We start from the raw sequence: 22,805 nt of genomic DNA on the forward strand, positions 1-22,805 counted from the left end.
TGTGTAAGTACATTATATGATGTTGACACAATAACAAAATTGCCTAATGATGCATTTCCCAGAATATATCCCTGTCGCTAAGCTATAGGACTGGATATCAAAAATATATTTATTAAGAAATACAGAATTTGCAGTTTTACAAAGTGCTTGCTTATATTAATACATTGCCTCATTTGATCCTACCAAGAAAGCTATGATGAAAATGCCATCTTGATTTCAGAGGAGAGGAAACTGAAGCTCAGGTAAGTGAGGCAACTAGCTAAACATCACAAGCTCATTAGTTGAAGAGCCCATAAATCATGTCTTTTGTCTCTAAAGCCAGTGCTCTCTTCTCTAAGACCTAATAGGAAGGAGGTGGCATCAAGGGAGAGGCCCAAGAGGAAAGATGAATAGAAATATTTTCCTTAAAAACATGAAGAGCATGACTGCTACATACATGCTTAATACAGATTTCACTGTCATACAATGTGGAGGAAGCTTGAAAGTGCATATGGGCACAGAGGCCTTGGCACTGACCAGCAGGTTTGCTAGGCAAGACCAAAGCCAACCCAACTACTGGGCTGCCAACAAGCAGCAAGAGGAGAATGACATCTTGCCTCTTTCATGTCCTTAATCCATTTTTCACATCGAGGGTTAAGCATTAGAATGGTGTATTTTAAAAATACACATGCCTAGGTCCCACCCTGTAAGTCTGAATCCACTGGGGCATTTATACTCTCTAATTGTTTGGCAGAGGGACTTTAATGACCAGCCAGACTTGAGCCTCTCGATGCTAGAACTGCACAGCTCTTTCTTTTCCACCTGCATCCACAATTGATGGAGAAAATGAGGTTGGCACAAAATTCACAACTTTAAAAGTTGGCTACAGATTTCACAAGAGCCAATGAAGGACAAGAAGTGTATGAAAGAATCAAATAGTAAACAATCTTGTCTAAGGAACTAATATCAAGCCTGAGTTATGTTAACTAAAGAAAGGAAAGTACTCAAGCCAGTCTTGAATAGAGAGATGAGAAGTTCACTTTCATACCAAATACTATAAACATAGGCCATATAGAGTTTGCTGATCATACGTGTCTGATAAAAAGTGTTATAGTATTGTAGGCTCAAAAGTTTGTACTAACAGCTTTCCACTGGAGTCCAAATTATTGGCTGCAGTAAAACCAAATGCTCATTACCTACAAAAGGATTTTAAGTGTCCACCTTTCCAATGGGAGTTGGCCCCAAGGCACTAAAGAATTATGACAACAGGGAAGGTGGCAGTAAAATACTGCACTTTTCAAAAGACCTTTGAAGTGTTCTAAAGAGGTCTCTCACAGCCATCTATAAAGTAGAAATAAATGTATCCATTATTTACTTATTTCAGAACCATGTGGTAATAAACTCAATATTATATTCAATACCTCACTTCATTATGCCAATAGCTGCCTACTCTGGCCAGCGAAAGGACTGTTTAAACGGCAAGTCCTCCATTTATATGTAAAAGTCCATGAATTAATGTCATCCAGACTCTTCATCAAGGAAATTCCTCAGTGATAGCTAGTAATGAGCCCTTCACTCTACGTAACTTTCCGCGGCCTTACTAAGTGATTATAACCTTCTCCAATGCTGTGAATTTAATATATTGCCAGGAGGTATTGAGATGTAATGAAGACTCTGAAGGTGCCAGCCACAGCATAGAGAAACAGAGCCTGTCACCTGTCTACCTTCGGGGAGGCTCTATTTCTCCCCACAACGAGGCTCCTATGTCTACTCAGGAACCACAGCTCCACCACCTTCCAGACTGCCCTGAGGGACATCCTGACTTCATGCTCACATAACAGAACAGATCTGACCTTAGGTTGACCAAATGCAGCCCAGCATGGGACCAAGTTGCCATTATACCAAGACTGGACTACTGGACAACTCAAAGGAGCCAGTCCACAGCTGAGCCTCCCTGACCCCAGCTCTGCCTATTCAGACTGATTCTCTTCTCCCTGCCAGCTATCCTGGAGGTCCCAGCAGGTCTGCTCAACTTAGGACATGTATGGTGAACCGCATAAATTCCATTCAGGAAGTGTTAGTGAGCTCCTGTTGCATGTAAATCCCAGTATGGAAATGCAAGTATAAATAACTTCTGCCTCTCCCACCCCAAGGACGGACTTCACATTTGAACATGGCCATACTTGAACAGACTGTATTTTACTCAAACAGGAGTAAAGGTCATAAGTAGGGTGACCATATGTCTTGGTTTGCCTGGAGCATCCCAGTTTATGTGTGTTGTCTCCGTATAATTAACAGTGCCTCCTTTCACCTTCCCAGTTTGGATGATAAATTATCGGGTTGCCCTAGCCATGAAAGAGTCATAAAAGAGTTTGGAAATATGGAGAAGATTGTGATCATTTCTGTGTTAGGAAATCAGGAAGGCTTCTTGAAGAATGAGATATTTATGCTATGGGATGAAATGAAAGGCAAAGTTTAAAAGAGGGCTGAGAGGTGTGGTAGAAAGCAGGGGAGGATGTCCTAGGCAGAGGGACAGGCAGGAGGAGGGTTAGGGCAGCAGCAGGCCTGCCATGTGCTTCCAAGGCACATGGGGGTCCGTCTTGCTCTGGTGTATATGGCAGCCACTGTAAGCTTCTTGAGAGCAAGGATTCTGCTCCATCTTGTGTCCCTATCTCCTGACACAGCACCTGGTGCAGAGGAGCGCAAAACCCATGGGCTGCTATTCTACTGAATGAATCGAGGCATGGCAACATTTTGTCACCTATGTCTGATTACATGGCTCTGTTACAAGAGGAAGCTCATGGCCACGACACTAGACATTTTGCCGGCCTGACAGTTTAGGAGAATGTGGAAGAAACTGTCAGGGCTGGCAGAACCCACGTCCTTTGTGGACACAGGGTCAGGGATTATCCTCAGGCAACCATCCAGAGACAAATTTTGGAGCACTGGTTGAGAGGTGAAGGCATGTGACAATGCCAACATGGGGCCACCACAGCCCTCAACCTGGGCTGTCTTCAGCATCTCAACAAAAGACGGACTCTACAATGTTCAGAGACAAGGGGAGCCCACAGCAGCAGGCCCAATTCCGCAGAGGGTACAATTCCCAACATTCCACAAAATCCTGCCCAGAAAAGCCGCCAGGACAGCAGCAGTCCCACTGAGGGGCCAAGTAGAGCAGAAATCTCCATTCTGTATGCACTCGACGTCCCTCGCCATCTGCCTGTACCTCTAGACGTCCATACAGCTTGCCCTGACGGAGGCTCATTGTGGTCCTACTCAGATAAAGCATAAGCCTGATCACAGACTGCATGTGTCTCAAGCTCCATGACCTTGTCCTCCACAAAATTCCTCAAAAATGGAGGCCATACCATGTACCGCAGAGATGGGTTTCCTCTCTGAGCAAAAACATCAAGGAATTGCAAAGTGGGAAGCCATCAAAAACGGTAACTGCAACTGGGGAAGAGTCAGCATAGGCCCTTCTCTAAATGGGCCTTAGTCCAGGGAAGTCATAGGGTCCCAAACTATCACACTGTGTGGCAGGGCACATCACCAACAACGTCAAGGTAGAAAGGAGGCTTTTTCCCTCAGAGGGAGGGTGTGTGTGTGTGTGTGTGTGTGTGTGTGTGTGTGTGTGTGTGTGTTGCGGGGTGGGCTGGAAGACATTCCTCAATCAACTATTGTTCTTCCCTACCTATGCAGAAAAGACCCACAACCATGGTCGTGAACAAAGCAAACACCTCTACACTCTACAGCCATTGGTGTGCATATTACGAACATGATTGCCTAGCTTTCTACATCATTTGGAATGCAGCGCAAAAAGTACTTGTTAGCTTTTTTCATTTAGAAAGTGGAGGCAATTGCTTTCACAGTTAATGTCCATCAACTAGACTACGATATCCAGATGTTTGGTCAAACACCAGTCTAGCTGGGGTTTTTTGTTTGTTTGTTTTTTGGGGTTTTTTTTTTAATGTGATTAACATTTAAATCTTCAGACTTTGAATAAAACATTACCTTTTATAATGTGGATGGGCCTGTTAAAGAAAAAGTTGTTCATCATACTTGTTAAGACGGCAGAGCAGACTTTATTCAAGAGGGCCCATGGCAATAGGTGGAGGAACTAATGCAATGAGGTCTTGGAGTGAGGGGAAGAGATTGGCTCAATTCTGATTCTAACAAGGAAGAGCAGAGATTTATAACCAAGGAGCAAGGTGGGGGGGTCAGCGAATAGAAAAGTATCAAGAGGAAACATCAAGGATAAGGAGCTGACTGAATAGGATCATTGCTGAAGCCAATGCCAGGGTGATAATATCCAGGGTGGTCAGATAACAAGGGTGGGGGATTTTCCGAAAACTGACTTAGCGGGATTCTTGCTCAAAGTGGATTCTACAAGAGGGAAACCTAAGATCAGTCTATTCAGAAAGGATTTAACAGAGCCTGACTAAAGTTTTGCTCAAAAAAGAGAATCTTTGTCAGGCTTCAACCAGTCAGTTGAATCCATAAGAGAGAAAGGCTGAGGTTCTCTAAGAAAGAGGGAATTCTACCTCCAGATTGCATTCAGACACAAGACTGCAACATTAAGGCTTCCCTGAACCTGAAGCCTGCTGGCCTGCCCTGAAGATTACAGACTTGACAGTCCCAACAATCACATAAGCCAATTTCTTAAAATCCATCAAGCATGGTGTACACCAATTCCTCTTACTGAAACGTAAGCTCTATTAAGGCAAAGATCTTTTATACATATATTTTGATGTATACCCAGCATATAGACCACAATGCCTAGCATATAGTAGGTCCTATACAAATAATTCTTCAATCAATGGAAATGTAAGTCAAATACATACACAAACAAACATCAGTACAGACATAAAGAAGAGCGAGAAGAAAAAGTCCACTCTTGCTAAAACAATGGGCATTGGTTATGATAGGCAAGTCATGTTATAAATTGTAAAAGCTTTATTATAATTCCACATAAGTACAATATAATGTCATTATAATCACAGAATGAGGTCTATCAATGATCATCATTCTCTGTATTCAGTGACCATATTTCTGCCTCTTTGTTTCAAGTAAGAACACACAGAGGCTGGAGATATTTACTCACTATCTCACTCATTATAACAGTGGTCTTGAAGATAACTGATAGTCTAGGCCTTTTCCTCATCATTCAAGAGAGATTACAGCATAAGACACCAGTTTCACTATCTAGGAAGTTATGACATTAATCTTTGCCCAGCCACTTAGGCTGAGGAGGTAGGTAAATGGTGGAAAGGGCTGCTAAGAAAACTGCAACATATTAGGCAGAAAATAGGAGAGAATACAAAAACAAATATACATCTCCATGCCTCTTCTGAAGAGCGATCTACCCCAAATGCCCTCTGTGTGTCTGGCTTACCCAGCAGAGGGAGAGAGCTTCCCCACCCTCAGTGTAACTGCTAATCCCAAGCCAGCCCAAATGTGCAGAAAGATCCCTGCCTTCTTGTTCTCTGTTCAGCAATCCTGAGAGCCGCTCTGAAAACCACCACAAAGACTGAAATATACCCTAGACAGGGAACCTGGAGACCTGGAGGCTGGTTCTGACTCTTTCGGTTTATTCCCAAAACCCCTGGGCCTCTTTCTTCATGAAGAAAAGGTAGAGATTAGATAGGGTGATTACTAAGATTTCTTCAAGGTCTAAAAAGAAGGACAGTGATTGTGCAAGGTAAGTTGACCCCATCTACTCGAAAGGTGCCCAGAAAAGGGTCCAATAAAAGGGAAAGTAGGAGCTAGGGCCCTAAAATAGCAATAGAATGGTGGGGCCAAACTGGGAAATGGCTGTGCCACTCCAATCTGATGAGGGTCTCACCTCACTGGGCATCCCTGGGCACACACCCTCTGGGGCACACCCTTCTTAATTTTCTTTCTTTTTTCTTTTTTCTTTTTTTTTTGAGACAAAGTCTCACTCTGTCACCCAGGCTGCAGTGCAGTGCCACGATCTCAGCTCACTGCAACCTCTGCTTCCTGAGTTCAAGCGATTCTCCTGCCTCAGCCTCTGAGTAGCTGGGATTACAGGCTGCGCCACCGCACCTGGCTAATTTTTGTATTTTTAGTAGAGATGGGGTTTCGCCATGTTGGTCAGGCTGTCTCAAGCTCCTGACCTCAGGTGATCCACCCACCTCAGCCTCCCAAAGTGCTGGGATTACAGACGTGAGCCACTGTGCCCAGCCCTCAATTTTCTTTCTTCAATAAACTTTTGAAAATGAAAAGCCCAGCTGGCACATGGTACAGGAGCTATTACTAGAAACAACTTCAGGCCACCTATCAAAAGGTAAAGAATTACTCTGGATGAACTTAGTATTGCACATTTGGAAGACTAGTTTGTCAACAGGCTGAGAAATTTACATAGACTTATGAATCAACCAATGGGCCAAATTATTGCTTTAAAATAAAATAAAATCTGGCCAAAAGAACACATATGTGGGACCTCCTGCTAAGACATACTCTTTCTGCAGACCAAGTATCTGGAAAGCTAAATCATAACAGGATGGCTATTTGATAAGCTTTACGGCCTGAATGTATGACGGGCATGAGGCTAAGAGGGCTTATTATAAACATCTCCACATAAGGCAGAGACCTACAAGGGCCAGAGTTGTTACACCAGGGCAGAGGAGAAGAACACAACCATTGCTTGTCTTTTACAATCTCTTCTTTCTTTCTATACATGTATTCTTTTCTAAATAATAATTAATGGCTGAAATGTATTTTGTAAATTAATACTTATTCATTTCAGAGACTTTAGCAATCACAGAAAAGCATTTTTCAAGTATAAGAAAAAAATTCTCACACCTTGCTGTGATAATAAAAAAAATAGAAGTATGAGAAAAAAAAGGAAAAGAAAAAACAATCTTACTATGAAGGTTTCCATCCATGGAGATGTACAGGTATTAAAGAGTATCCTGATTTTTATTCTATTAAACAGCACACTGTAAACATGTCTCATGATATTAAATACTCTGGAGATACATTTGTTACTTGGTTTTTATTTAAAACCATGTTTTAAAGACTGAAAAATAAAGATTGGCACATCTTTTCCTTAGATGTATTAATATAGCCCATCGGCAACAGGCCATTCTTGTTCTGAAGCCACTCAGTACATTTCAAGCTTTATCCCAAGACCACTATTTCTCTCTTACTTCTAAGTTATTTAAGAATAAGTGTCTTACTATAATCTGTGAGCACAGGTAAGTCCTCCCAAAATAACAGTGCCCTGGCCAGTTAGAAGCTTAGGTCTTATGAAATTTCCACAGTGACAAGGTAGCAAAATAGTATCTGACAAACTGACAGGTATCACCACAACTGGGAGAGGCAGAAAACATGTACCCTTCTCACCCAAGTATTAACCAGCATCTTTTTTGCCCGGGCAACATATGTGTCTATCAATGGTGGTCTTGCCAAATTAAACACTTCCAGCACACTTGCCCTTAATTCTATCTTGAAAGAGAGGGAAATTAGGAATTTCAGGCCAAATAGAGAAGAAAGGGGAGGCCATGCCAAATGAGTGAAAAGTCTATTTTTGAAAAGGCATAACCTGGCAGTAGCCTCAAATCACAAGGTTATTCTACCTACACCTAACTCCCAAATGAGCTCTAACTCCCAAATCAGGCTATACTCACATTCCAGAAACTTTCACCTGCAAAGTATGTATTACAAATCTAGAGAAACAGCCCCACAGTCATATATCAAACTGTGAGCACTGTAAGAGCATACCCTTAATACACAGTTGTCTGACTGTCACTTGCTTCTGTCCTATCTTCAGTGATGTGGTGACAAAAATGTTTTATGTACAGTTTCTCAAGGATAGCAGACATTAATAGAAATGCATGGATGGGGCTGGGCATGGTGGCTCATGCCTGTAATCCCAACACTTTGGGAGGCTGAGGCGGGTACATCATTTGAGGTCAGGAGTTCAAGACCAGCCCGGCCAACATGGTGAAACTCTGTCTCTGATGAAAATACAAAAATTAGCAAGGCATGGTGGCAGGCACCTGTAATCCCAGCTACTCAGGAGGTTGAGGCGGGAGAATCACTTGAACCCTGGAGACAGAGGTTGCAGTGAGCCGAGATCGTGCCACTGTACTCCAGCCTGGGCGACAGAGCAAAACTCCGTCTCAAAAAAAAAAGAAGAAAAAGAAAAAGAAAAAATAAATGCATGGATGGGTTTACAGCTGGCATAGATCAATTTCTAGTTATTTTACAATTATTGATTAGGGAAGTCAAACAGCCTTTGCTATTTGCCAGACAAAAAGCTAAATACCCCCTTTCACAAATCTTGAGAAAAGGCCAAAGAAAAATGAAAACTGGCGTATTCTGGAAAGAGAACAAGCCAAGACAAGATTATAACCAAGTCAAAGCTGAGAACCAAGTAACAAATGTATCTCCAGAATAGAGCTTGAAAAACTTGCAGTCTTGGCAAGTCCCTCTCACTCACAGCAGCAACCTTTGTTGCAATCAGAATTGACGGAGGCTTTTTCACTTCAACTAAAAGATTTCTGTCAGGGTGAACATATTTTAATCCACCGCATGCATTTGTACCATGTCATTTACAAGGACAAAACCTGACTACACCAAGAGCCTGCTTTTGTTGTGTCACTCTACGGGACCAGTGTACATGTTCCTAAGGCTCACAAAAAAAATATTCAAAGAGAGGAGAGAGGAGAAGAGAGGACGGGGAAAGCAGTATTATCATACACACCGAGAGCATATGTACAGTTAGAGATGGAGCTTGGAAGTGGTGATGTGCAAGATGGAGAGACGCAGTTAAAATATGCTGCATTCTAAAGGAGGATGTTATTTAGAACTTGTTCTTTTTGATGCCTCCAGGGTTGAAACTGAGACACTCTCTTAATAATATATTGAGTTCATCAAGGAGGTAAAAAGTAATAATCAGTTTGAAGCACCAATACATTCTTCTATCACCTGTGCATGACAGGGAATGATGGGAAACTTACTAATGATGCCACTGTCCGTATGCTTAAAATTCAACATGGAGCAAGGAGGTGTTTAGAAAGGAGAAAAACAATGTCAGAAATTAGCAAAACGGAAGATCCAATGGTCACATTAAAAATTAACAAATGGGGCCAGGCATGGTGGCTCATGCCTGTAATCCTAGCACTTTGGGAAGCCAAGGCATGCAGAACACTGAGGTCAGGGGTTCAAGATCAGCCTGGCCAACATGGTGAAACCCCATCTCTACTAAAAATACAAAAAATTCACCAGGTATGGTGGCATGCATCCATAGTCCCAGCTCCTCAGGAGGCAGCACAAGAATTGCTTGAACACCAGAAGCGGAGGTAGCAGTGAGCGAATATGGTGCCACTGCACTCCAGCCTGTGTGACAGACTCTATCGCCAAAACAAAAAACAAACAAAAAAAGGGGCTCAGGTGCAGCATCTCACACCTGTCATCCCAGCACTTTGGGAGGCCTAGAAAGGAGGCTCGATTGAGCCCACGAGTTCAAAATCAGCCTAGACATCATAGTGAGACCTCATCTCTACAAAAGATAAAAAATAAATTAGCCAGGTGTGGTAGTACACACCTGTAATCCCAGCTGTTTGGGAGGCTGAAGCAGGAGGATCACTTGAGCCCAGGAGGTCGAGGCTACAGTGAGCTATGATTGCACCACTGTACTCCAGCCTGGGTAACAGAGAAAGACCCTGTCTCACAAATATATTAAGTTTTAATGAGTTGAAGAAAGAAATGGAAAATAAGCAACCATTCGAAAAGATGAATCTTTGTTTAAGCTTAGAGACAGCAAAGGGGTTTCATCCACTATGATACAAAAATTTGGGTCACTTAATTATTTTTTCCCACCGGTTCTTTATTTTTCCCCAGTTTTACTGGGGTGTAACTGACAAGTAAAAATTACATGTTTTAGGTATGCAGCATGATGACTTTATATACATATACAATATAAAATGACTACCACAATCAAGTTAATTAACACATCTATCATCTCACACCTGTGCGTGTGCACGCACACAATGCATGCATGCGGTTAAGAACATTTAAGATCCATTCCCTTGGCAAATTTCAAGTATACAATACAGTATTATTAAAAATACTGTAGAACTATAGTTACAATGCTGTACATTCGATCCACAGAACTTATTCATCTATCTTATAACTGAAACTTTGTACCCTTTACCCAAATCTCCCCACTTCTCCCAGTCCCCTGCCTCTGGCAACCACCTTTCTATTCTTTGCTTCTGTGAGTTCAACTTTTCTAGATTCCACATATAAGTGAGAACATACAGTGTTTGTTTTTCTGTATCTCATTTATTTCACTTAGCATAATGCCCTCCAGGTTCACACTCACCATGTTGCCAATTTAAGTTTATTTTCCTAACAAAGCTCTGAGTCTTCATTCTAAGCCAACAAACACGTATTAGCAGAAAGATCCCATGCTCCCATTTCCAAGAAAAGGATCCCTCTCTCATGTTGACGCTTTCAATTCAGTGACTGTCTAAAAGCATTTATGCCTGGCCTGTGACTAAACCACTTTTACTAATCAGAATAAGTAATCAATAACAAAATTCCAATTTAACCAAGAAAATAGAGGCTTTCAACTTTAACTGTTTTTCTTTTTCTAAAATGGACTTTTTTAATAACCAAAGAAAATTAAAATAAATGTGACTCTTGGAATTGGTAACCTATTCATAAAACAAAATTACTTTATAAAAACTCAATTTATACGTATATAGAACTTTGAATTCTGTAAGAACTCCTATATTTAGATATTTATTCATCAAGGTAAGAGATTTGAAAGAGAACTACATTAACGACCTTGTCCTCATTTTAAAAAGACGGAAACAAAGGGCATAAAGAAAAGGAAGCAATTTGCCTAAAATCACATGGAGTTGTACCTGGAAGGAAGGGCGGAGGGACAGAGAGAAGGCTATTTCAGATGAAATTATTGTTCAAAAATTGTCAAAAAATAGGAAGAGTTTATTCTCTAACAGTTTTTAATGATGCAAGTTGGATGCCTGCTGCATTTTGAAGATACGGGATCTACACAGATGCTGAAAGCATTTTTAGTTCATGAAAAGAAAATTTCCAAAACAATGGTTTTTCCTCAACTCACCCACAATATAGAATATTAATCTATAGGTCTGAATGAAATTCTTCACCTCTTTTTTGCCCATTCCACTTTCTTCTTACTAAAACTCTAGCAATGACAGCAGTAATTCATAAATTGAAGTTAACAGTATTCATCTTAATACTATTGTTTGCAAATTATGTTTAAAATGGAATTTTAAGACACATCAACTAAAATAGTTGCCAATATATGATCCTAGAATACATCCTGTATCCAGAGGAACAGTTGCCATAAACAACATTATTGAGAAAATTGACAAAATTGAAATCTGGGCTAAATATTACAATAGTCATCAATGTTAAGTTTATTGATTTTGAAAACTATACTTGATTATGTAAGAAACACTGATTTCTAAAAGGCAGAAGTATTAAGAGGTAAATGAGTATGTCTTCTACCCATGCTCAAATGATCCCCTCCCCCAAATAAAAAAAAAAAAAAAAATATATATATATATATATAATATATGTAGGCAGAAATAGAATGATAAAGTGTGGTAAATGCCTAAAAACAGATGAATCAGAGTCAAGCTCTTTGCACTATTCTTACAACTTTACCATAAGCTAAAAATATTTCAAAGTAAAAAGTTTAAGAAAGGAATTTTAAAATTGTAATTTTTTTTTTTTTTTTTTTTTGCCAGGCACTGTGGCTCACGCCTATAATCCCAGCACTTTGGGAGGCCAAGGCGGGCTGATCACGAGGTCGGGAGATCGAGACCATCCTGGCTAACACGGTGAAACCCCGTCTCTACTAAAAATACAAAAAAATTAGCCAGGCATGGTAATAGGCGCCTGTAGTCCCAGCTACTCGCGAGGCTGAAGCAGAATGGAGTGAACCCAGGAGGTGGAGCTTGCAGTGAGCGGAGATTGCACCACTGCATTCCAGCCTGGGCGATACAGTGAGACTCCGTTTAAAAAAAAAAAAAAAAAAAATTGTAATTTCCTAGTGTCTCTACCTTTACCCTATGCAACACAAACGATTATACACACACACACACACACACACACACACACACACATAATCTAGCAATGTTAATACTCAGTTGTTAGTTTTTGCAATAGTAGACATACAGTAAAATCAGTTACCAGCTCTTTCCTATCATTCTATCAGAGCTATGAGAAAAGAGCTTATTTTTTGGAAATAAACTAATTTTTAATACATTAGTTAACCTGCTGTTGAGATAATTATTCTTGGAAGTGGAAAGTATAATTGAAAAATACATTAATAATTATACAACTACATCCCCAATTTTTTGTTTCCTTTTTTGTTTGTTTAAACTTAACAAATCTCCAAAATGGTCAATGGCATAGTTTTTCAAACTCCATTCAGAGCTTGGCTTTACAAACAAACTGTAGAATATCTTCCTTTAAATTTCTCATAAAATTCAATGAAAATACAAAAGTGACTGAATTCACTACGAGCAGACACTGCTAACGTATATCACAGTTATTCCTAAAAATACTCTATTGCAGCAAGCCCACCTCTACTCTCAACAAGCATTCTCCCAGATTAATGCTTCTTTATTATCCAAAGTGACAAAAATAATTGAATCGTCTCTTACCTCCCCCACAAATGAAGACTTTATGTTAGACATAAAAAAGAGTAGGCCGGGCACAGTGGCTCATGCCTGTAATCCCAGCACTTTGGAAGGCCGAGGCAGGCAGATCACAAGGTCAGGAGTTCGAGACTAGCCTGACCAACATGGTGAAACCCCGTCTCTACTAAAAATACAAAAATTAGCCAGGCGTGGAGGCGTGCACCTGTAATCCCAGTTAATCAGGAGGCTGAGGCAGGAGAATCACTTGAACCAGGGAGGTGGAAGGTTGCAGTGAGCCAAGATCACGCCACTGCACTCCAGCCTAGACAACAGGGTGAGACTCAGTCTCAAAAGAAAAAGAGAAAGTTTCTGCCTTTATATACTAGTATTCCTTTGAGGCCAAGGGAATGGATAATTGCTACAAACCAGGTCCTTTTGTGTCTGTATCAACCACTTCTCCCAAAGTATGACAGGCCATGGCAAACTTTCTTTAAATAAGAACATTCAAAAATGACTTGATGAAAGTGTACAAATAGCACTTCCTTTGACCAGTATCTTTTGCAATACAGGGATTCACATAAGAGAATGTTTTTAAATACTGAAATTTACAGTTTGGCATGCCAGAACTTTTTAAATGTAAAATGGTTTAGATGGAAATGGTAGTGCTAATATTTCTTACCCACGCTGGTAAACAAATTATTCTCAATCCCTGATAGCATTATGATTGTGCATACATTATTTCACTAAGCAAGAACACACAAGGCCTATTCGAGTAGTTAAGGCTGCCTGCCTCTATGCTAAGTAGCCTCATAATGCTATGGGTTTTGTGTGTGTGTGTGTGTGTGTGTGTTTTACTTCCTGTGAGTGTGCATCACATGCATGACGATTAGTTGCCTTTTCTACTTTTAGCTGCAGTAATTTCTGCTTTGTCCATGTGCCTAAAAGTCCATTTCCCTCTCTAATGTAATAAATCAAATCCATTACACGTTAAAAACAAACAACAACAACAAAACTAAATTTGCTAAATTGTGCCCAAAATAAGATCACCTCGGCACAGAAGATCAGAGTTGTAACCCTGGCTCTATCTCTGTGCAACATTTACTTTCACAATCTCTTTGAATGTTTGCTTTATCGTCTCTAATAGGAATCAATGATAGATGTCCTGCCCATATCAAACACCCAAGAAGATAGTAGAGTTGAAGGCTCTTAGTTAAATGAAAAAAAAAAAACTAAATCTAAAAACAAATATTGCTTTTACTGTGATGCTGCTTATCAGCAAAGCTCATAAGCTTCAAGACACTAACTAGAATCACTTTGTGATGCCTTTGGGGTTCAGAGCTATGGTTCCAGACAATGAGTTACCTGTGTTCCTGAGAGTCAAATATGTAACCTATGGATAGGTAAGATAGGATTTAAAATATGTGCATACACTGGGCTAAATAAACTGTAAATGGATGAAGTTTAATTTCTAAGCAGAAAATGTATATAAGTAGGTTTTATCATCTCCAATAAAATTGGCCCATGACAGCGACTAGTGTTATTTCTTATCAAGAAAATATTAAACACAAATCTGGAATTAAATTTACAGTCAGTGTTTGAAACAGGCAGAGGGTAAGTATGGAACTTTGTAACCATTTGTCATAAAAGATGGAAGAAGGGGGAAAAGCTAGTTAGAAAACTCTAAATGCTTTATCTAATCAACAAATTTCTATGACAATGAAGACATTTGATAAGTTTACCACAAGTAATCATAAATTATTGGTGCTGATCATTCCACTGTATTTTTTTCAAAATAGCATGGTGCTATCTGCGTAAATCATATTCTGCCTGCAGCAATGTAGCTTACCTCGAATTATTTCAGAATCATCTAAAATGACTCATTTTTCTATTAAAAAGATGAATGGGCTAAATGAGGTATGTAATAAATATTGCAGGTTTGTAAACAGATTCCTGCTCTTGAGAGAACGGAAGCCTTACTTCATTTGGTAATTCTGCCGTTTGGTATTTTCAAGAGAAGTCATCCTTAAACTACAGTTAGTAAAGAAAAGAGTAGAGTGAGCAAGAAAATGTCCAATGTCTTTATGGGTAAGGGAATAGTTACAAGATACATGAAGATAGCTGCCACCTGCCCCCACCCCCAAATCAGGACACAGGTCAGAACATCAAGAAACACAGAAAAAGCATAACTCAGTGCCATTTAGGAATCATATCAAAGCAATAAAAGCACGGATACAGAAGAGGAATACAGAGCTGTGATATTCAACACTGTGAAAAATTTAACATCCAATAAACGAAAATGAAGCAGGCGTCACTGCACATGGTATATCACATAGTTTATCACATGGTAAATAATATTGCTGTTCAATTTAATACTGAATTCACTAAACCTGAGGTCCATGCACAATAGGTTGAAAACAAGTCACAAGAACTGTATCAGAACTGACAGTTGTGTGACTTGCCATGAAGACAATCTGGAAAGATTGCTGTAAGAATATAAGGAGCTCATCTGCCTTACATTCTCATTCAAAACATAATGTGCAAAACATGTACTTGGGATTGTTAAGGACTGACAGACTTGATTATGCTTAACTTTTAATTTGTTGCAGGTTAAAACAAATACCAAGGGCTGTATTTCTTAGCCTCTTTAGTAGGAAATGAGATTATGATGTCAGTTCAATAAAAGTCCAACAGACCAGGCAATGAAGTAAATATGTTCACAATGAATGCCAGGTCATCATAAAGTGATGGAATTATAACCAGCCCTTTGCACCTTAATTGCCTATGGACTTTTACGCAGTGCTCTCCATATCTCACCTGGACACCCATAATGACCCAAGTGATAGGATGTCAATAAGTTATTACGGCTAACACATAGGCCACCACTCAACAAGAACTGCCCTGAACCAACTGGTTTGCAAGTAACTTGATGAATTTTCAAAATCACACTTAGAAAATATGAGAACACATTCTAAGCAGAGTTATTCCCCCTAGCTGTCCTTAAATATGACTAATTGTTGCCAAGAACATCAATAGCATTCTACTCAACTGTGCTGTCTTCTTTTCTAATCACTGTCCAAAAGGCCACACAGTCTGACACAGTTCCTTGGAGAATGGCGACACCGTGTTGACTGGATAGGCCCCCCGAGTCTTGGCAGTGAGTTCTCCAGGACCAGAACACTCCACTGCTCTCCACCTCCAGGTCCCTCAATATCTAGTCAGCATAATATTGAGCTTCTCAGAGGCTATTTGGTGATGTTAAGATCCTAGGTATTTCTGGCCGGGTGCTGTGGCTGACGCCTATAATCCCAGCACTTTGAGAGGCGAAGGAGGGAGGATCTCCTGAGCACAGGAGTTTGAGACCAGCCTGGGCAACGTGGCAAAATGCTGTTTCTTAAATAAATAAGTAAATAAATAAATTAATTAATTAAATAAATAAAACAAAATTAGCCAGACATGGTGGAATGTGCCTCCAGTCCCAGCTACTCAGGAGGTTGAGGTGGGAGGATCACTTGAGCCTGGGAGGTCAAGGCTGCAATGAGCCGTGATCATGCACTGCACTCCAGCCTGGGCAACAAGTAAGACCCTGTCTCAAAAAAAAAAAAAAGAACCTAGGCATTTCTGCCGACCTAGATGAGGAAAGGGGGTCTGACAATGTACATTTCAGAAATATATTAATCTGGACAAGTTTTCAGGATACAAGCAAACTTTAAATCTGTAATCGCAGACCTATTCATTCTTTGGGATCTTAACGTGCAGCCTAGGCGGGCAAACTGAAACAAAACACGTTTCTCCTTTTTCACTGCAGTAGCAAACATACCTAAAGCTGCCCTGCTACTCCACAGAAAACTTGGTTCACAGTCTCTTCATAAGGTTGTGTATGCATTCCAGCTGATAATAATAATGCTGCCATAACACACAGGAGGTAGAGGCCACACGTGATAACAAAGAACACAAAGGAGAAAACAGACTCTGGATACTTTGTCCCAGAAGCCCTAATACCCTGCTAAATCCAAATGCACAGGAGGCTCCCACCTGTCGTGACGGATGCTTCCCTTTGAATTTCCTGGTAAGCTATTAAGAGAGAAGAGTCAGAAAGAATGGGACTTGCAGATGGATTCCAGAGCCCATTCTCACCAATAACACTGAGAAAAATGTCTAACACCTAAATGGCCCAAATCCTTCCAGTACAACGTGGAAATGCCATATTTCAATAGTTGTCAAAAGCAAAAGCTCGAATTCATTAACTTCATTTTTGGAATTCAAAGCAAACTAATACTCTACACATATCCAAATAATTGGAGGTTAGTGTCTAGGGCAAGAAAACCAGTACACAACATACATAACCAGAGAGAGTTTTAACAGAGGTTATAATCCAAGTCTAAATTGCACCCAAAAACAACAGATTTCTAAAATTATCTTTAAATGCCCAATAAAAGAACTCGGGAAACCACTGCTTACACTGCAATTTCGTTCACCTGGCTAATTTCAGTGATACTAAAAACCCCAAGTGATCACTCTTACTCTTCTCTTACACAGAACTTTTGAGTATAAACCATGTCGATCATTTCAAAATTACAACCCCAGTTGTTTCCCTTCCTCGTTGGATAGAACCTCACTTGGACAGCAGTAGTGTTCTTATCTGCTTCCTTTAATTTAGTCATTTTTCTCTATATCCCAAATTCAAAACCGTTTTCTTTTTTACCATGAAATTTCAACTGTCACAGTTTGAAGCACAAACAAAATACAGAACTGAAAGGCATATAGCACAAAATTAATCAATTCTTCTTCTTGATTGCTTCACTGGTGCATTTCAGACAAAAGGCAAACTGGGGATGAAAAGTGACATTTTGGAGAAACAGTCACTTAAATTTTCAAAAACTAAATTTATGCATTCACCCACCCTTTTTTTTTTTACTGTTTTTTTTTCTAAACAGTATAAGGTTTTACAAATTCAAAAATTATAGCTTAAGTTGGGACAAAATACACAAGGCAAGAATAACCTTCCCCACAAACCTGACACTTAACTGCAGACTCTGAAGAAAAGCAACCAGATCTAATTCATCTTTGCATCCCTGGGAAATAGTGCCTAGGATACAGTAGGTGTTTAATAAATATATGACGAAGGACAATGCAGAAAGGGACAAAAATACCTAATGATCTGACTAATGTTCTTGCCCAGAGCTGAACAAACAACTGGTGCAGTATCTGAGGCCAGGACCCTCCTCAATGCTACACTGAAGTCAGACTTCACACTATGCTTAGCCCAGGAAGTTTTTTACATTGGTTGCTAATTTTTGTATTTCAAATGATATGAAGTTACTGATACTAGAAACCTTGCTTGTAGTTAGGCTTGACATTTCTCTCAACCCTTCGAAGCTAAAATCCTAGTAATATTACCTCCCAAATAGTTCCTACTCCTCTTCTTTTCTCTGCATCCCTGCTACCATGCCCTAATTTGGGTACTACCTGTTCTCACCTGGATTAACACAGGGCTTTCTAACTGGTCTCTGGGCTTCCAGCCATTTCCTCCTCTGCTCTTCCCTTCATACTTCATTAGAGTGTAAGCTAAAAATCAAACCCTAAACCCCATGACTGACTAAATGGACCCCCTCTTGGCCAAGGGGACCTCAGAGAAACTTAAAAACTGAGGTCTCGACCATAAAGGGATACGAGGTTGGACATGTCTCTTTATACACCCTCTCTTTTACAGTTTAGACACAACCATTGACCAGCATTAACGTTAAAACAGAGACCACAAGACTGACAAAGCAGGCTTTTTGTGGCAATCAGGTACCAATTATAAACAGGACCTAGGGCCAGGCCAGGCAAGGGTTAAGTCGTGAATCCCCTGCACACACACACCCACTTAAAGAATAGACTATGTTCTAACTGCCACAATGATTCCCACTCAGCAACTTCTAGTAGCGTCCCCCTATCCCCACGTTTCCATGCTTTTGCCTGCAATACCTAAGGCTGTTTCATCCCACTCCTCAACCTTGGGAGCAAATCCTACTCATACTTCAAGAGTCAGCTCAGGGGTCCTTTCCCCAGAAAATCTTTTCTATTCTTCCCCATTTCCTCTCCTCCTATTTCCAGGGCTTCAGTAGATGCAATCAGTCATTTATTCAATCAACAAATATGTATTGACTGCTTACTGTTTGCTCAGCACTGGCATATATTAGGCACTCAATTACATGTTGAATAAATAAATGCAAACATAGCAATTAGTTAAAAGAAAGACAAAGTCCTGGCTTTCCCAAAAGTGAGAATCCTCACAAGACTATAAGTAGCATGGCTCTATAACAGACTTAGCATTTTTAAATATTATTTTTAGTGTATCTTTTACCTTTTATTCCTCAAGGACAAGATTTTGTCTTTTATTCATAGATCATTAGTACCTAACATAGTAAATTTCATACAGTAAGCACTCAATAAAACATCTGTCCAAAGAGTAATGGAAGAATTTTGAAGTAAATATTGCCTTAAGTAAGTAAATTGAGACTTCTTTTTAACATTTAGATTTAAAAAAGAAAAGAAAAGAAAAGAAAATACTACATAGTTCCGTGATGATAACAAGAAATATGTGGCTGGGCATGGTGGCTCACGTCTATAATCCCAACACCCTGGGAGACCAAGGCAGAAGGATCACTTGAGCCAGGAGTTCAAGCATAGCAAGACTCTGTCTCTACTTAAATTTTTAAAAATAATTAAAATTTAAAAATCTAACATTAAACCAGCATAATGTAGTAAGACATAAAAAAGAGTGAGTCAAAATTTTAACTGGAATTTTAAAAAGAAAATATAACTGCAAAGTCAAAAAAACCAACTCACTACTCTTCAATTTCAAAAAAGAATCTAATGACAGCAAATATTAGATCACGTATATAAGATCTTTAAAATACACATATCAAGTTGCATTAACTTTACAAATTCCCTGGTCCTGTCCTTCTAGTCAGTCTTCATCCTCTACAGAGGTGCTTTCCTGATCCTAAGAAGCATATTTTGAACGTGAGTTGCTTTTAACATTTTCATGCAGGTAAAATCATTATCAGTAGACTGCCTCTTCCAAAGCCTCTGGATAAAGTCAACTGATTAAAATGCTGGCATCACTCAGTGCTGAGTAGAGGAAGGGGCTGGTATACTCTTCCAGAATCTAGAGTGGGATTAACAGCTTCCCCAGCTAAAGCAATTCTTCCAAAGGGGAAAGTTTTGATCTGATCCTATTTTAAAACTTCAACAACAGGGCCATCATGACTTTGCCCTTCAAAGAGCTTCAATAAAGCTAGCTGCTAAAACAACTGTGGGAAGAAAAAGCCTGGACTCACATCTAAGGAGACAGAAACCTAAATGTCAGCTGTTAGTGAGCCAGAAAGATGTGGGGGGTGTGGGGTAAGGGGTGGGAATCGTTTTATTTCACAGTCCCAACATCACATCAGCTCCCGTGCTTTCACCCTCGCTCTCCTGAAAGACAACTTTTTAATTACTTCACATGTGTGAAACACAATCTTTACTTTCCTGCAGACTGCAACATTTGAGTTCTAAATAAAGAGGAATGAAGCAATGCTTGGCCATCACTCAAAGAGTCCCACATATTAGAATTAAGAATGGCAGCAATAGGGGCCCTACACAGCAGGAGCAATGCTAACCTTTCTGGGGTGACTCCCACATCAATTATGGGTTCTGAAGATGCCCACCTCTCCAGCTGGGGATCAAGGAACTAACATACAACAGCAGGCTTGCGATCACTGTCCACACCACACAGTACTGGTTTGGAGGGTGGTGGGATGCATAATCTGAGACCCTAAAGCATGTATGAAATATATACACATGGGGAAGGCAGAAAGAACTTTATACCTCTAAACATTAATGATAGATGACAGAATTATAACAATACTGATTTTCTTTGTAATTTTTTGTTTTCCAAGTGTTCTATAATATTCTTGTATTAATTTAGTAATTAGTGGAAAACTCAGTGAAACACAACCATTAAAATGTGACCACACAAAAACGTATTTATCAGTATAAAAACTTTTACCACATGGCCTAAATGTTTTAATGTGAAGGTTATTGTAACAGTTATACAAAAGAGTGTATACTATTATCTATGTTTGGAGAAATACCGTTATACACATAAAATCAAATGTTTTATACCAACTCAGTGGGAAGTAAAAAGGAATATAAACACAATAAACCAAAATGTTAACAGTAACTATCTCTGAATTGTAGTACATTGAGTGATTTTAGTATCTCTCTGTATTTATTTTCTAATCTTGATCCAATGAATATGTATGTCTTCCATAATAATAAATAACAACAATAAAGGGAGAAATCTGGTAAATAAACTGGGAATTGCCCAATAACTAAATGTCACTGGCAGCCATGTTGCTGTGGCCATGGCAGACCATGCAAATGTCTGACAACACTCTGGGAAGGAAGGGACTCTCTCAATCAGCTGTCATCCTATGGCATAAATTCCACTTTTATTCCCTAAGTGCTTTGAGGGCTCTATCTGGCAAATATTACAACAGATGCTGAAATACAGGAGTTGTGAGTACTACAATTTGTCATCTATACCACACAACCAGAATCTGTAAAGAAGAGATCTACAAATCAGAATGTACGAGGCCAGTTTCTCATGCTTCACCCGCTACACAAAGCAGTAAAGACAGACAATAGACAAGATTCATTAGGTAAAACAGAACAGACTGCAGATATGCTATTCCAATCAAAACATGTTGCTTAATATTTTAGTTATGCTGAGTAACAAATCTTTTGATACTTTCACATTTTTTTGTGAAATCTCTTTTTATGTCTTGCTGAGTGTGTGTATATATTTAATGAGTTTTTTGAGTTTTTGAATCTTGCTGGTCTCCGTAAACTAAGAGAGTAAGACAGTATGTCCAAATTCAGGCAAAAAGAGGTACAGAAAGAGTGCTTCAAAGATGAGATTCAAAAGAGTAAAAGCTGGGAGGCAAAGAGAAATGCCAACCAAGGTATTCTTCTGCCCACTGGAAACTAAGAGTTTTGCTCTTGTACCTTCCTCAAACATGAGCACTATTAACCTCCTCCACTACATCCTTAGCTTCCAAATTTGGAGACTTTAATATACACAGAAATGACTTTTCAACCCACTGACCTGATATTTTTTCAGCTTCCTCAAAAAATCCTTCAGCTTAGACGTACAACAAATTTAATTTTCAGTTGAGTTACTCAAAACTTACTGTCTTTAATTCTGAAATTATTCCCCTTTCACAATGACTGACTTTGCTTCCACCTCTCTTATTCCCTTTGTTCCACTCAACACATGTACTGTTCTCAGGGCAGCTGCCAGTCAGTCCACTGACATTTCTTTCTTGGTCTACCACCTCTATTCTGGCTTCACTATTTGCCCATGCAACCGGGACCCCAGATTTGTCACTGAAGAAACTGATTCATTACGCATGGACTTCCTTTCATGTTCTCTGTTTGCAGCTGGTCATGGGTTGGTCTTTCAGAGAAGTGACTAAGGTAAAGAATGGGAGAGACTAGAAATTAGCCTTCTTCTTAGAAAGTTTTAGTGTTTCCCAATTGCCTAGTGAACTAGAAAAATCCCCCTCACTCTTCAGTTCAAAGTTCTCCATTCCATGGTCCCATTTTCCCTGTCCAGTGAGTTCCCAACTGTGCTCCAATGAGGACTAAAGGTTCCGAGGAGTAACATCTGGGTTTCTAGGAAGGCCAAAGTGGAGGCTAAGCAGTCAACACTCCAGGTTTCACCCAGAGCAGCTCCACTTTTATCTATCAAATAACAATAAGAAATTGCTTAATAAATTATGTTGAATACAAAAGGCAGAACATTATTCAGCCATTAAAAACTACATTTCAGAAAAATGTTCAGTGACATAGGAAAATGTTCATGAGGCTTAACACCATCTATAGCATTATCTAAACGTTTCAATATGTTAAAAAGCCTAGAAAAAAATAATCTCGAGGAAAACACACACTGGTGTAAACCATGGTTATATCAGAAAGACAGATTGATGGGTGTCTTTTAAACCTTCTTCTGTCTGTTAGTAATACTTTTAAAGACAACAACAAAAACATGTCTATGTAATCTTTTAAAAGATTAAAAAATATTTTCTTTAAAAAAAAATTATCTTAGAAAAGACTGTTCCCCAAGGCCCT

At 39.5% G+C, this 22,805-nt stretch overlaps 1 protein-coding gene across 2 annotated transcripts in view; it reads right to left on the bottom strand.

Moving 5' to 3' along the window:
• CHCHD3 (coiled-coil-helix-coiled-coil-helix domain containing 3) overlaps positions 1-22,805 on the bottom strand; it is a 298,494-nt gene that overhangs the window by 166,298 nt on the left and 109,391 nt on the right. The gene's annotated exons all lie outside the window — the stretch shown is intronic.

The sequence above is a fragment of the Pan troglodytes genome, chromosome 6 (genome assembly GCF_028858775.2).
Source record: "Pan troglodytes isolate AG18354 chromosome 6, NHGRI_mPanTro3-v2.0_pri, whole genome shotgun sequence".
NCBI lineage: Eukaryota > Metazoa > Chordata > Mammalia > Primates > Hominidae > Pan > Pan troglodytes.